Source organism: Dermacentor albipictus, chromosome 5, assembly GCF_038994185.2.
Source record: "Dermacentor albipictus isolate Rhodes 1998 colony chromosome 5, USDA_Dalb.pri_finalv2, whole genome shotgun sequence".
Taxonomy (NCBI): Eukaryota; Metazoa; Arthropoda; class Arachnida; order Ixodida; family Ixodidae; genus Dermacentor; species Dermacentor albipictus.
In genome coordinates this window covers 4220119-4236814 of record NC_091825.1, presented here as the reverse complement: position 1 = coordinate 4236814, position 16696 = coordinate 4220119, and the positions used below count along the sequence as shown (strand labels likewise).

The 16696-nt window shown below is 46.1% G+C and overlaps 1 protein-coding gene across 18 annotated transcripts in view; it reads right to left on the bottom strand.

Annotated features, from left to right (window-relative positions):
• Nucleotides 1–16696, bottom strand: part of Scm (Polycomb protein Scm) — a 426899-nt gene that overhangs the window by 195100 nt on the left and 215103 nt on the right. The window lies entirely within an intron of this gene.

Here is a 16696-nt window from a genome sequence, read left to right as displayed (position 1 = left end):
GGCAACGATGCATCATGTTTTGCAAGCACGTGCTCTGCACAGAAAAGTGTCGCTTAGCAGCGGAGGCACGTCTCTTCCTTCTAACACCCTTCTATCTGCGCACAACTCTTTCTTTCGCGCTTTCTGCGGCCGTACTGGCTACGCATGCGGTGAAATGTAACAGTGAAATGTAACCTCTGTACTCGCGGGGATGCCACACCGTCGCACTTTGCACTTTCCCGATGGTGTTGTTCACAAGCGCTTGTGCTTTGACACAGTTCAGGTGTCTGCCTCAAGCAAGACAGTTGCGGTGTCCACTGCAAGAGATGTGAAAAACAAACAAAAAACAAGAAACACTGTGCTTTGGAGGCAGCGTGGAGCTACCTTCTTGTCGGTAGTTTTCTTGGCATCAGTGCTGCGTCATCTGCCCACGTCACTCTTATTACAGAGTGCTTCGTAGGTACGTGGTGGTGGAATTTATGGAAAATAACAACAGTGCGTGCCGAGAGCAAACAGCGACATTTTCGTGGATAGCTCATATGGGTACAACTTATGAAATGATGGGTTGATGGGTGGAATGGTGAATTTTGGGGCTTTCACTATACCAAACTTTCAGAATAATGTACAATTTACCACGGTCCCCTGAGGTTCGTTACACAGAGATTTCACTGTACTTTGTTCAGCATATTTCCACAGATGCCTATTCCCAACAAGTCTCGCAAGATTCCGTAACGTCACATTGTGTCATAAGCCTTCTTCGTATCAAGGAATATCGATAAGGAAAACTGTTTATGCACAAATGCGTCATGGATATTTCCTTCAGTGCGCAAAAGATGATCATCTGTGGACTGCCCTTCTCTGGAGCCGCAATGATAAGAGATCAAGCATATTGTTCAGTTCAAGGAAATGTATGAGTTGACGATTAATAATTTTTAAAAAAAGCTTATATGGGCAACTTGTGAAAGCTATGAGGCGGTAACTTGCCGCCGAAGAAGGGTCTTTACCCAGCTTCAAGATGGGAATAGCTTCCTTCCATGACGATGGCAGCTATCCGGCAGCCCAGATAGAGTGGAAAAATGCCAGAAGTGTCATCTGTGTGTCGGTATGTAGGTTTTTAATCATGTCATACATGATTCTGTCAGCTCCCGGTGCAGAGCTTCTACATGCCCTCAAAAGACATGTTTTTTGATGTAAGTTAAAACACACACACAAGGAAGACACATAGAAGACAACAGGGGCGGCATTTCCAACTGACTTCGTTTGGCAGGTGACCCAGGAATATATATACATATACACGTTATGCAAAATAGAAGTGAGGCGTGCAGACAGGACACAAGAGTAGAGAAGTGGACAACACGAACGCCGACTATCAACTGAAGGGAGCACTGAGGCGAAAAAATGAAAGAAGACACAAAACTCATCTGCGCATGCTCAGGAATGTTAACACCACGTGTCAATCGGGTACACGTGCTGGTCTACGTGAGAGATAACTGTTAAGGCACTTAATCTCTTCCTTATGTAAAGTAATCGAAGGCTGACTCACGCATGCACTTCCACCATTATAGATATGCCATGCCTCTACCATAAGACGCGTATCTTCATTCTTATGCCTTGTCAAGAATGGCGAGCCGCTAAGCAAGATTGCCACCTTGCCACCCGATTACGACAAGGGGTGCAAGACGCGCACCTCTCCCTCTCCGTCGCTGCAGCTGGGAGGCGTTCAAAGAAGCGGCCTTTGTGCTGAAAACCCGCTTCCTTCCTCCAGCCCCATCGACATTGTGACGGGACGAGTTCGGTGTGTGGACAATGATTCCAGAGTTCCCCAACGCGGAGCTGATTTGACACGCCTGGACAAGCTGCCGCGGGAACGACGTATTTTTGCGCTTCTCACGTTTCGGCAGAGGCAAAACAACGAGCGACCCTCGATCGGCGTCGATACTTTTCGGAACGGCACCCCCTTCAACGCCGTCGCTTGGGCTTCAGAATGTGTGTGCCTTTGTGTCTGTAAACTGATCAGCAGAGCAGCGGCGAGGTGGTGATGAGTAAACGAACAGTCGCCGCGTCGTAGGACCGGCGGATCGAGTGTATAAAAACTGTGGTTGTGCGAATGCTGAGGACACTTCTCTTGAGCAGTCATGTTAGACTGAGTCACTTCTCTCATGCAGTCCTGTTGGACTAATACTCTTTTTCTCAAGCAGTCATGTTAGACTGAGTTAATTTCTGTAAATAAACCCCTTTTCCTCGTTCTCGATGAGAAGCAGTTCTTCACTTCATCAACGATCTCAGCGTAAATAAGTTGGACGACGGCATGGGCCAGCTACCTACGAATTCATGCCGTACTCCAATCTTGGCAAAGGACCACGGACGATGGGATTGAGCCCCCAATCCTGACAACTGGCTGACAGCGGTGAGATGGACTTTGCGACATGGTGCTGTATCTGCGGTGAGTGCTTGGTTTTTGCTTTGACTCTCTAGGCTTCATTTTGTGGTTGTTCTGTTTAGAACAGTAGGGAAGCTAGATTGTTGTGTGTTAGCTAGGTTGTGTTTACCTAGCTTGATTTAGAGAGCAGAATCAAGGCAGTAAAACAGCAGTCATGGAGTTAAGGACACTGCTGAGAGACGAGTTGTTGATTGTTGGTGAGGAACTGGGCCTAGATGTACGCAAGGAAATGCTCAAATCGGAATTATTGGAGCTAATTTCCAATCGGGCCAGTGAGGAAGATATTGAAATGGGAATGGAACTTCTCAAAAAGAGAGAGAAACGGGAAAAAGAAAGAGAAGAACGGGACAGAGAAAACCGAGAGAGAGAGGAACGCGATAAAGATCGCGAGTTTCAGTTAAGGAAAATGCAACTTGAACTTGAAAGCAAACGTTTGGAGTTGCCTCAAGGAAGTGAAGGCGCTCTGGGTCGATCAAGTGAGGCAGAATCGTACCGCATGGACAGGCTATTAAAGCCATTTGAGGTCGGGACCGACATAGGCTTGTTCCTAAGCAATTTTGAAAGGACTTGCGAGAAGATGAACTTCGGCCCGAGTACATGGCCACAGCGGTTGCTGTCTATGTTGCCGTGTGAGGCGGCGGAAGTAATCGCCAGACTGAGTGTGCAGGATGCATATGATTATGCAAAAGTTAAGGCTAGTCTCCTGAAGAAATACCGCCTTTCAGCCGAAGCTTTTCGGCAAAGGTTTAGGAGCACAGGCAAGAAAGATAGCGAGGGCTATCCGGAGTTTGCATATAGCTTAAAGGCCAACCTAGTCGAGTGGCTTAAAAGCGCGGAAGCGTACGACAGCAGAGACATGATCATTGAATGCATGTGTCTAGAGCAATTTTACAAAACCATCCCCCAAGCTGTGAAACTGTGGGTGCAAGACAGAGGTAATGTAAACACTGTGGAAAGGGCGGCTGAATTAGCCGAAGAGTACGCAACCCGTAGAAAGTTGAACGCAGAGGAGGGAAACTGGGACGGTCGAAATGGACCGCGGAAACCATTTCCGTTCAAAAGGGGTGCGCAAACTAGACGATCCGAGCCTGTAGACATGGCGGAAAAGCCCGCAGAAAAGAGCAAGGAGAAACTTAACGGAGAAACCGCACAAAAAGAACAGAAAAGAAAATTCGAATCTGTTAGACCAATTCGCTGTTACAAATGCCACAAACTGGGACATATAGCTGTAAACTGCGAGAAGTCTAGCGTAGTTTTTTCCTACGTGGAGGAAAAAGATGAGAATATGGAACTTTTCAGTCCGTATCTCCACGACCTGCAAGTTAATGGAAAACCATGCCGAGTGCTAAGAGACAGTGCCGCCACGCTGGACATTGTCCATCCGTCTTACGTGATGGTAGATGACTTCACCGGAGAAGTAGCATGGATAAAACAGGTTGTAGAAGAACACAGTGTGTGTCTGCCCATGGCCAAAGTCAAAATCAGTGGACCATTCGGGGAACTAGAGACTGAGGCTGCAGTTTCCAAATTTTTGTCACTGCAGTATCCCTACATCTTTTCGAATCGTTCGAATCAGTTACTGCGTGACAGAGGGCTCAAACTGGGAGAGGGCATAATACAGGCATTGACCCGAGGCCAAGCTCGTAAGATCGCGGCGCTTTCGGCTGAAAATGCTCAAGCTCCTCGAGCGGAAGCAGAAAAGGGCATAACTTCAATACCCGAATCCGAGCTAGGCCCGAGGGACAAAAGAACAGTTGAGGAGAGCCTGCCAGCTGACCAGCTCAATGAGAGCGTAGCACTAGAGTGTCAGAGTTCTAGCCTGCAGGAAGAGCAAGCAGACGCGCTCACAAGCGAGACAGGGTCGTTATTATCACCGGCCTCAAAGAACTTCGATCAACTCTTACGTGTGGATAGAGAGTCACTGGCAGCTGAGCAAAAGAATGATGAGAGCTTAGCTAAATTACGTGACACAGCTAAAGAAGGCATTGCTAGGCGCAACGTAACGATACATGAGAGAGGAGGATTGTTGTATCGGCATTACAGAGATCGAAAGGGTAGGATTTTAGATCAGTTAGTCATACCTACTAAGTATCGGGAGGACCTTTTGAGTCTTTGTCATGGAAATGGGTGGTCCGGCCACCTAGGCATAAACAAATCAAAGGAAAGATTGCTTATGGAATACTACTGGCCTGGCTGTTTCAAAGATGTAGAAAACTTTGTAAGATCATGCGACGCCTGCCAGCGTTCTGGTAAACCAGGAGAGACTTGGAAAGCTCCACTGAAGGTAGTGCCCTTAATAACAGAGCCTTTCAGACGGCTTGTAATAGACACGGTAGGGCCTCTTCCAAAAACAAAATCAGGCTACAGGTACTTGTTTACCATGCTGTGTCCGGCTACCAAGTTTCCAGAAGCAATCCCTTTGAAAGAGCTCAGCTCCACTGAAGTAGTAGACGCGCTTTTGACAGTGTTTGCACGAGTTGGGTTTCCAGCCGAAATTCAGGCAGATCAAGGGTCAGTATTCACGAGCGCACTGACTTCCACATTCTTGCAAAAGTGCGGGGTAAAGTTAATACACAGTTCTGTCTATCACCCTCAGTCAAACAGTGTAGAGAGGTGGCATTCGGTGCTTAAGCGAGTTTTGCGTGCGCTCTGTTACGAGCACAAGGAGGACTGGGAGAACTGTCTGCCGGCAACTTTGTTTGCTTTGCGAACGGTTCCACATGAGGCGACAGGGTTCTCACCAGCAGAACTAGTGTATGGGAGGACACTCCGGTCTCCACTGAGAATGTTAAGAGAGATGTGGGAGGAAAGAGGGGAGAGTCCAACAGAGGTTGAATACGTGCTAAATTTACTGGAACGGCTAAGCGCAACCCGAGAACTAGTCGGAAAGAACATGGAAATAGCTCAAAGGAACGCCAAATTCTATTACGACAAGAATGCGAGGCTTCGTACGTTTAAAGTCGACTTAACGATGAAAGCGGAAAAGTGTAGGTTTGGTTGTTCGCAGGTTACTTATCTGGGCCATGTTGTCGGTCAGGACATGAGACGGCCGGCTGAGCTGAAAATAGCTACGATTGGAGAATTTTCTCAGCCGCGCCCGAAAACGGACCTTCGTTCATTTTTGGGACTTGTGGGGTACTATCAACGGTACATTCCGAATTACTCGCAATTGGCAAGTCGATTAACAGACGCCCTCCGAAAGGGAGCACCGAGTAACGTACACTGGGATAAGGACAAAGAGAACGCTTTTCAAAGTTTGAAAACGCTATTGGTTTCTCGCCCTGTGCTTCGTGCGCCAGACTACACAAAGGAATTCATAGTTCAATGCGACGCAAGCGACAGAGGTATGGGCGTGGTACTTAGTCAGGTCGGCGACGATAACGAGGAGCATCCTATCCTCTACGCCAGCCGTAAACTAAATGTAAGAGAGGAAGCCTACAGCGCTTCAGAGAAGGAATGCGCTTGTTTGGTTTGGGCCGCCCAGAAGTTGTCGTGTTACTTGTACGGAGCGAAGTTCATCTTCGAGACCGACCACTGTCCTCTGACGTGGCTCAATCAAATGTCACACAAAAACGGCCGCTTGCTCCGATGGAGCCTCACTCTCCAAGAGTACAACTTCTCCGTTAGATATAAGAAGGGAAAGTTGCATAGCAATGCGGATGGTTTGAGCAGGCTAATTTGAATTCTGCGTTTGAGGGTCCCGCCTAAATTTTAGGGTTACTAGTGTTAACTTTTATTAAGCGAAGAAGATCCCCTCTCATTTAGCAGGATTCCCTCCATGATTGCTGAATTTGTCAGCAGGAATTTGCTTCAGAAATTGGCATAGTGAAATGCAGCATTTTTTTTGTTTCTGCACTTATGTTGTTGTTGTTTTTTGAAGCCTAGCGAGTCTAAAGTGACAGCCAATGCACGTCATCTCGGCGCAGAGCCGTGTTGTGGGGTTCATTTTGCAGTTGCCTGTCCTTGTTGGATGTTTTGGGGCGGTGACATCAATGCACAAGTGGTCGCTGCGAGGCAAGACATCAATCCCCCCCTGACCAGCAGCCGTTCTCTTCCTGCCTAGCGGTTGTCAGCGCTAGACAGTCGAGACTTTCCGGGCCATGGAGGTGCTGTCAAGAATGGCGAGCCGCTAAGCAAGATTGCCACCTTGCCACCCGATTACGACAAGGGGTGCAAGACGCGCACCTCTCCCTCTCCGTCGCTGCAGCTGGGAGGCGTTCAAAGAAGCGGCCTTTGTGCTGAAAACCCGCTTCCTTCCTCCAGCACCATCGACATTGTGACGGGACGAGTTCGGTGTGTGGACAATGATTCCAGAGTTCCCCAACGCGGAGCTGATTTGACACGCCTGGACAAGCTGCCGCGGGAACGACGTATTTTTGCGCTTCTCACGTTTCGGCAGAGGCAAAACAACGAGCGACCCTCGATCGGCGTCGATACTTTCCGGAACGGCACCCCCTTCAACGCCGTCGCTTGGGCTTCGGAATGTGTGTGCCTTTGTGTCTGTAAACTGATCAGCAGAGCAGTGGCGAGGTGGTGATGAGTAAACGAACAGTCGCCGCGTCGTAGGACCGGCGGATCGAGTGTATAAAAACTGTGGTTGTGCGAATGCTGAGGACACTTCTCTTGAGCAGTCATGTTAGACTGAGTCACTTCTCTCATGCAGTCCTGTTGGACTAATACTCTTTTTCTCAAGCAGTCATGTTAGACTGAGTTAATTTCTGTAAATAAACCCCTTTTCCTCGTTCTCGATGAGAAGCAGTTCTTCACTTCATCAACGATCTCAGCGTAAATAAGTTGGACGACGGCATGGGCCAGCTACCTACGAATTCATGCCGTACTCCAATCTTGGCAAAGGACCACGGACGATGGGATTGAGCCCCCAATCCTGACAGCCTGTACAATATCGCGCATTCATCTAACTCTGGCTTGCAGTTACAATCTCGGCAATGTAGCGAAAGATTAGAAGGCGATCCACCGGTTAACGACCTTTTATGCTCCATTAGCCTCTGATTGATACACCATCCCGTTTGCCCTACGTAGAACTGGCCACAGCTAAGGGGAATTTGATAAACCACACCGATACGACATTCAGTAAAACTGTTGTTCTTATTGTGCTTCACTGGACAAATATCTGTTCGTTTTTTGCCTTTAACCCGCTCCTTTTTATTCTGTACGGCAGCGCATATCTTACCTAGCTTATTGGGAGCAGTGAAAGCAACATTAACATCATATCTACTAGCAACTTTTTTAAGCCTGTGCGACACTGAATGAATATACGGAATAGAAGCCATAGAAAAGAATTTGCAACCAGTCAAACTCAAGCCTTCGGTAGTTAAGCAACGTGCGGTTGACCTCTTGTCAAGACATAATCTTGATAGGCTTGTTTGTAATGTCAAGAAAGCTAAATCCCTCACCTTAGAACTGTTTTTCTCGGCCAAGACCCATAAACAAGAAATTCCTTTTCGTGCTATTGTGTCAGAGAAAGGGACGTGGCAGGTCTGTGTCGCTAGTTACCTAGAGAACTGCCTAGCTTCACAAATTTTTTCAGATCCATTTTGCCTACGTAATTCTCAGGCGCTAGTTCACTATTTGAGAGAGGAAAATCCGGGTGATTGTACAGCTTTTAGTATGGATATCGAAGACTTGTATTATTCCTTGCCGCATGACGGGTTGCTAAATTCCGTAAATGAGTGCATTAAAGAACAAGTGCAAGAGTCGGCTTTTATTGACAGATGCGGTGTTTCCACGGGAGCTTTTCTAGAAATTCTTTCAATGTACTTGAAGTGGACGCTGATTGGGTGGAGAGATGGCGTTTTTCTGCAGAAATCAGGCATTTGCATTGGCTCAAAGGTTGCCCCTATTCTTAGCAACATTTACCTGAGTAAGGTTGACAAGTGCTTAGAGAAAGCCTTAGGCGATAGCGTTATTAAGATATTTCGTTACGTTGATGATTACCTGATTTTCTGCAATAGGGAAGAATTAGACTCTGCTGCTACCTCAGTAAGTGAGCAATTTAAACTTTATGGGGGAGGATTAAAGTTTACCAAGGAATTTCCTCAGCGACGCGTAATTCAGTTTCTTGACATTTCCTTGATCTTCGAACAAAATCATGTTTGTTGGCAGTACTCCCCAAGAACTTCGAAGCCGTTGCTAAACTTTCAATCCAAGCATTCTAAATTAGTAAAAAACGGAATTGCCATGTCGTGCCTTAAGTCTTCCCTCAAGATCTTGCATGCACAAAATGAGCGCCAATTTTAATGCCCAGGTGCGGCGCCTATTAGAAGCAGGTTATCCTAGTGTAGCGGTGGCCACTGTAGCTGAGCGCCTAAAGAAGTCGGTTTCGAGAGAAACGGACGTAATTACAGAAAGCAGTAATCGCAAAAAAAGAGTAGTGGCTATTCCGTATATTCATTCAGTGTCGCACAGGCTTAAAAAAGTTGCTAGTAGATATGATGTTAATAGGCTGTTTTAGCAGAGCGTTTTTCACAGGCTGCTCCGCTCAGCGGGCTAGCGGAAGCGCAAGTGCGCATGCGCGACCCGTTCAGCAGTGAGCGGGCAAGCGGACGGGAGCCCCCTCTCCGCTAGAAAGCTTTCTCAGCGGAGCGCGGCGAGCGCGTCAAGCGGGTCTAGCGAAGCAAAATGGCTGCCCCTAGTGCTGATGGCCCGTCCACGAGGTCGTTTGAATCGGGATTTGTAAAGCGCAAACCTAGAGTACACTTTAGGAGACACGAAGATCTTCTATTCGGGAGGTTGTGGCCATGAACCCGTTTCAGAACCATGCCATGTGTGCACGTTTGTTTATGCGGACCACGTTTTAGGTGCACTGAAAGAGCAAAAAACCTTGTCTTGGCTACAACACAGCGTAACGACTTTGTTAATGTAAGGATTATATATATATATATATATATATATATAAGAAATGAAAATGCAATTTATTGCGTGAAATGCCTTCAGACACTTGAGCAATTCCAAATATATTATTTTATTGCGGCAATTCTTACAACTTGAATATTATGTTCATAGCGGTTTTACCTTCTGCGGCAAGGTGGCGCGTCAGGCAAGCACATGCCTTTCGGACGCAGCCGGGCGCTCCGCTAAAACTGGTTCTTCGTCCGCCGTTCCGCTAACTGCGAGCGGGTACGTGAGAGCGGACCGGACCGTCAAAAACGTTCTGCTAAAACACTCTAATGTTGCTTTCACTGCTCCCAATAAGCTAGGTAAGATATGCGCTGCCGTACAGAATAAAAAGGAGCGGGTTAAAGGCAAAAAACGAACAGATATTTGTCCAGTGAAGCACAATAAGAACAACAGTTTTACTGAATGTTGTATGGGTGTGGTTTATCAAATTCCCCTTAGCTGTGGCCAGTTCTACGTAGGGCAAACGGGACGGTGTATCAATCAGAGGCTAATGGAGCATAAAAGGTCGTTAACCGGTGGATTGCCTTCTAATCTTTCGCTACATTGCCGAGATTGTAACTGCAAGCCAGAGTTAGATGAATGCGCAATATTGTACAGGCATAAGAATGAAGATACGCGTCTTATGGTAGAGGCATGGCATATCTATAATGGTGGAAGTGCATGCGTGAGTCAGCCTTCGATTACTTTACATAAGGAAGAGATTAAGTGCCTTAACAGTTATCTCTCACGTAGACCAGCACGTGTACCCGATTGACACGTGGTGTTAACATTCCTGAGCATGCGCAGATGAGTTTTGTGTCTTCTTTCATTTTTTCGCCTCAGTGCTCCCTTCAGTTGATAGTCGGCGTTCGTGTTGTCCACTTCTCTACTCTTGTGTCCTGTCTGCACGCCTCACTTCTATTTTGCATAATGAATCCTTACCAACTAGCTCAGCTTTCTGTCGTTCTAAACATATACATGCATGTGTATGTGTATAACTTGTGGTGAAAAACATGTCTTTTAGCAAGCATCAACAAGGCCAACAAACAGTCATGTTGATACATGCGCTCAACGTAGCTCTCAGCTTGGCAATATCAAAAGGATGGTTGTATGGTTAATTCGTTAGGCATTTATGATCCAGTGACTTACTGTATTTACTCAGTTCTAACACGCCTTCGATTGTAAGCATCTGTTTGCCGTAACCTAAAAAAAGGAAAGTCCTTTACAGTACCACACACCTCATTCTTTCATACAGAAATACACCTGTCTTTCAATTGGAAAAACAAAGACTTATTGCCAATGCATTAAAGTCACGATAAAAAAAAATTTTCGCAGTTTCTCCCGAAAGGTGCAGCATCGATTGCGATAGCAAATTAGTAGACATCTATACAAAAAGTAACGATAGTAATTTTATCGGCCGTATAAACTTAAACATTTCTATACTAACTAAATTAACAAGCATGCTGTCACGCACACAAGCAAACATGAACACGTCTCAATCAGTGACCGCAGAAACTCTATCAAAACAATGGAGTGAGGAAGTGCGGTAGCAGGAGTGAGTGAATTCACCTTTGTGCAGCTTCTCGCTTCAATGGCAGTTAAGTGACAGTGCGCATAGATGCACAGACTCTGTGTTTCTCGCAGATTACTATCAAGATAGAGTCCGTGCGGCCGCACCGTAAGCAGCAGCTGGCGGAGTAGGATGCTTCTTTTGTTTGCTGCCAGTCCCGCAAGCAAGCTTCGGGAACTTCAAATGCTCGTGATGCGGCCTGATTTTCATCTGTCTCCACGCACGTGATCACTTTACTTATAATTGCAGCATCATGATGAACTCGGTCGGTCTTCACAGTCGACACTTCCATGCTGACAGAGCAAACGCAGAAAATGAGAAGACGGACGGTGGACTAAAGCCCAAGCACACGTACTACAGCACATGTAGCAAGCTACGGCAACTAGGCTCGAAGCGCATACGAGGCAGCCATCTTGAAATGCTGACGTCGATATGGTAATGCAGATTTAGGCTCGTACTCTTTCTAAGGCGCCAAATCTAAAAGGTCAACATATATTTGAATAATTCTTCTTTTTCTCTCAGAGAGCACAGTAATAGGGGCCGACCTATATTCGTGCTCAACCTATTTTCGAATAAATACAGTAAGTATCAGGTGCTTGGGCTAGATTTACTTGCTGTCACATCATCATCATCCAGGTTACGCCCAGGGCAGGGCAAAGACCTCTCCCATACTTCTCCAACTACCCCGGTCCTGTGCTAATTGTGGCCATGTTGTCCCTGCAAACTTCTTAATCTCATCCGTCCACCTAACTTTCTGCCGCCTCCCGCCACGCTTCCCTTCCCTTGGAATCCAGTCCATAACCCTTAATGACCATCGGTTATCTTCCGTCCTCATTGCATGTCCGGTCCATGCCCATTTCTTTTCCTTGATTTCAACTAAGATGTCACTAACTCGCGTTTGTTCCCTCACCCAATGTGCTCTTTTCTTATCCCTTAATGTTATACCCATCATTCTTCTTTCCATAGCTCGTTGTGTCATCCTCAATTTAAGTAGAACCCTTTTCGTAAGCCTCCAAGTTTCTGCCTCGAAGGTGAGTACTGGTAAGACACGGCTGTTACTCACTTTTCTCTTGAGGGATAATGGCAACCTGCTGTTCATGATTGAGAATGACTGCCAAATGCACTCCAGTCCATTCTTATTCTTCCGGTTATTTCAGTCTGATGATCTGGATCTGCGGTCACTACCTGCCCTAAGTAAATGTATTCCCTTACCACTTGCAGAGTCTCGCTACCTATCGTAAACTGCTGTTCTCTTCCGAGACTGTTAAAGATTACTTTAGTTTTCTGCAGGTTAATATTTAGACCCACCCTTCTGCTTTGCCTCTCCAGGTCAGTGAGCATGCATTGCAATTGGTCCCCTGAGTTACTAAGCAAGGCAATATCATCAGCGAAACGCAAGTTGCTAAGGTATTTTCCATTAACTTTTATCCCCAATTCTTCCCAATCCAGGTCTCTGAATACCTCCTGTAAACACGCTCTGAATAGCATTGGAGAGATCATATCTCCTTGCCTGACGCCTTTCTTTATTGGGATTTTGTTGCTTTCTTTATGGAGGACTACAGTGGCTGTAGAGCCACTATAGATATCTTTCAGTATTTTTACATACGGCTCATCTACACCCTTATTCCGTAATGCCTCCATGACTGCTGAGGTTTCGACTGAATCAAAAGCTTTCTCGTAATCAATGAAAGCTATACGTAAGGGTTTGTTATATTCCGCACTTTTCTCTATCACCTGATTGATAGCGTGAATATGGTCTATTGTTGAGTAGCCTTTACGGAATCCTGCCTGGTCCTTTGGTTGACAGAAGTCTGAGGTGTTCCTGATTCTGTTTGCAATTACTTCAGTAAATAGTTTGTAGGCAATGGACAGTAAGCTGATCGGTCTATAATTTTTCAAGTCTTTGGCGTCCTCTTTCTTATGGATTAAGATTATGATAGCGTTTTTCCAAGATTCCGGTACGCTCGAAGCCATGAGGCATTGCGTATACAGGGTGGCCAGTTCCGCTAGAACAATCTGCCCACTATCCTTCAACAGATCTGCTGTTACCTGATCCTCCCCAGCTGCCTTCCCCCTTTGCATACCTCCCAAGGCTTTCTTTACTTTTTCCGGCATTACCTGCGGGATATCGAATTCCTCTAGACTCTTATCTCTTCCATTATCGTCATGGGTGCCACTGGTACTGTATAAATCAGTATAGTACTCCTCAGCTACTTGAACTATCTCATCAATATTAGTATTGATATTGCCGGCTTTGTCTCTTAACGCATACATCTGATTCTTGCCTATTCCAAGATTTTTCTTCACCGCTTTTAGGCTTCCTCCGTTGCTGAGAGCATGTTCAATTCTCTCCATATCCATATTCTATCCTATTCCTTATGTCAGCTGTCTTACGCTTGTTGATTAACTTCGAAAGTTCTGCCAGTTCTATTCTACCTGTAGAGTTAGAGGTTTTCATACATTGGCGTTTCTTGATCAGATCTTTTGTCTCCTGCGATAGCTTACTGGTATCCTGTCTAACGAAGTTACCACCAACTTCTATTGCACACTCCTTAATGATGCCCATAAGATTGTCGTTCATTGCTTCAACACTAAGGTCCTCTTCCTGAGTTAAAGCCGAATACCTGTTCTGTAGCTTGATCCGGAATTCCCCTTATTTCCCCTCTTGCTGCTAACTCGTTGATCGGCTTCTTATGTACCAGTTTCTTCCGTTTCCTCCTCAGGTCTAGGCTAATTCGAGTTCTTACCATCCTATGGTCACTGCAGCGCACCTTGTTGAGCACGTCCGCATCTTGTATGATGCCAGGGTTAGCGCAGAGTATGAAGTCTATTTCATTTTTAGTCTCGTCGTTCGGACTCCTCCACGTCCACTTTCGGCTATCCCGCTTGCGGAAGAAAGTATTCATTATCCGCATATTATTCTGTTCCACAAACTCTACTAATAACTCTTCCCTGCTATTCCTAGTGCCTATGCCATATGCCAGCCTACTTCTTGCCTACCTTGGCATTGAAGTCGCCCATCAGTATAGTGCATTTTGTTTTCACTCTACCCATCGCCGATTCCACGTCTTCATAGAAGCTTTTGACTTCCTGGTCATCATGACTGGATGTACGGGCACAGACCTGTACAACCTTCATTTTGTACCTCTTATTAAGTTTCACAAGATTTGCCACCCTTTCGTAAATTTTATAAAATTCCTGTATGTTGCCAGCTATATTCTTATTAATCAGGAATCCGACTCCTAGTTCTCGTCTCTCCGCTAAACCCCGATAGCACAGGATGTGCCGCTTTTTAGCAGTGTATATGCTTCTTTTGTTCTCCTAACCTCACTGATCCATATTATATCCCATTTACTGCACACTAATTCCTCCAATAGCACTGCTAAACTCGCCTCACTAGATAACGTTCAGGCACTAAACGTTGCCAGGTTCAGGTTCCTATGGTGGCCTGTCCGGACCCAGAGATTCTTAGCACCCTCTGCAGGGTCACAGGTCTGACCGCCACCATGGTCAGTTGCTCCGCAGCTGCTCGGGACTGAGGGCCGGGGTTTGATTGTTGTATTCATTGGCTGTGGCCAAGTACTGCACAAGGGTGGCCAATCCTCCTCCAGGGTGTCTACCAAGTTGACATTTCCAAATTCCCTGATTTTTCCAGGTTTTCCCTGAGCATTTTTGCAAAATTCCCTGAATGAGCCAGAACTTTGTTTCATGTCAAGACAGGCTGACACCATGTTGCCCGATGCTGTCACTCTCTAGTAAGCATGTTGAAACAAAAAAAATGACAATCCAATTTGAATAGTAAGAAGTAATATCTATTTTATTTAAAAACAAAACAAAAGGAAGGTGTTAGTAAAATCCACAGCGAAAAAAATGGTAAAACCCATTCCAAATTGAGTCGAACATTTTCACATACGAATGAAAAGGAGATGCATACATGAGTAAATATTTTGAATGTGAGATATTTCTATGATCTGATAGCAAGCTCATCGGTATGAGGCCTGAACTTTGTCACAATTAAGATTCTCTCTTGCCAGCTGGGAAGTCAACCTCAACTGTCCTGACATACTCTCAGCCCGTACACAACATCTGTGTTGGGTTTCACTGCTTTAAAGAGTTTATTCTGGTTTCGATGAGGGACACTTGCATCTCGGCATCAGCTAACACTGTCTTTTGAGCTCAAGCTCCTTCAAAGAGGCCGGGGCACTCTTCCTTTCCCGTTAATTCCTTAGTGTGTCGGTCCTTTCGGTTCTCATCCTCCTTCTGCCACCCTTGCACCCAATGAATCATTTGAAGCATCCTCTTGGTCAGTTGTACAGTCAACGTCTCAATTTTCGACTCGCTAGGGGCCGCAAAAACATCCGAAAAATCTGGCTGTCCAAAAAAAAATGAATGCATGTCTTTAACTGCCCTTTAGGGCTAAAATTGCCACAAGCACATCTGAAAAAACTCTTAAAGCCTGTCAGTACACTTATTAGGCATATCGGTGCTCGCACTTTGACATGAGACAGGGGTGCACGCGTGTATAATTAAGGAATACATACTGTGTCCCGTGACAATTGCCCCTTCCTACCCTTGTTATGCTTCACCGCCTTACACTACTGTACGGAGGCAAAACTAACTTTCGGTGACTGGCATTACGCAACGCGCTGTGCTCTGCGAGCTTCGAAGCCAACCGTGAGGATTACAAAGGCGGAGTCAGTGCCATTGCTGACAGCGGCAAATTCTTTCAATGAAAAACATGGCACCGCACGGCAAGAAGCTTAATAGCGAACGTAGAAGCAGCTAGGCTTAGCGCTGCCGCGGTAGTGGCTACGGCTGCCAGTGGATCTGCGTGCGAGAGTGCCGGTTCGAGGCGGCGAGATAATCAACATGGTGGTGGCTTTGATCGGGCATGTCCGAAAAATCGGGCGTCTGGAAAATCGGTCGTTAACTACTCTGGCAATATATCGTGCCGATGGCACGGCGTCAATGACGATTCTTTGCGACTCCTCTGTTACTGGAGCCAACATTAACACGACTTTCATTCCCTTTCACTAAAGTTACAGGTAATTTTCCCTGATAGAACCACAAATTCCCTGAGTTTTCCCTGAGTATTTCCAGACTATTCAAATTCCCTGAGAATTCCCGGTTTTCCCGGTCGGTAGACACTCTGCTGCTCTGGTGAGAGAGTGCGTAACCGGTTCTGGGCACCGGGATCAGGCTGCACACTCCAGGCCTGTTCATGCAGTTTTATCAACACGGTAATTTTTTTTTAATCTGGTGGAAAATTACGCGGCACCAGGATTTGAACCACGGTCGTCTTGCACGCGAGGCGAATCTCTACCTCTACGCCACCGCTGCACCACTTGCTGTTACAGCTCATCTTAATTCGTTTAACGTTGATGATGTTCTGCTTACTGAAGCCCACCAGGAGTTCAGCTTCAGTGGACTCGAACAGAATGTCATCTGACACGGCACGGGTGGTATTCATAGTACAGAGCGGGATTACTGTTGCTGGGGCATCCCGAAATGACACGAGATTTCGCAGTTTTTCATATTGTTTCTGGTTGCGGAACTCCAACAGGAGATCCCCGCTTGCCATCCTAGGTGCATTATAACCTTTACTAAAAACTTCAGTAAGAGACTTTGAAACAAGGAATGGTCAGGTTGATCGCACTGGTTTGTCTGGTTTTTCTGAGTGAATGATGTGGAAATGGGGAAAAGATCTTTTTGGTGACCAAGAAACTCAAAATTTCATCGGAGCGCCCCCTCCTCAGGTAACGATCAGGTAGTGGGAGGAAGGAACCAGCCATGAGTGAGTATATTTTCAG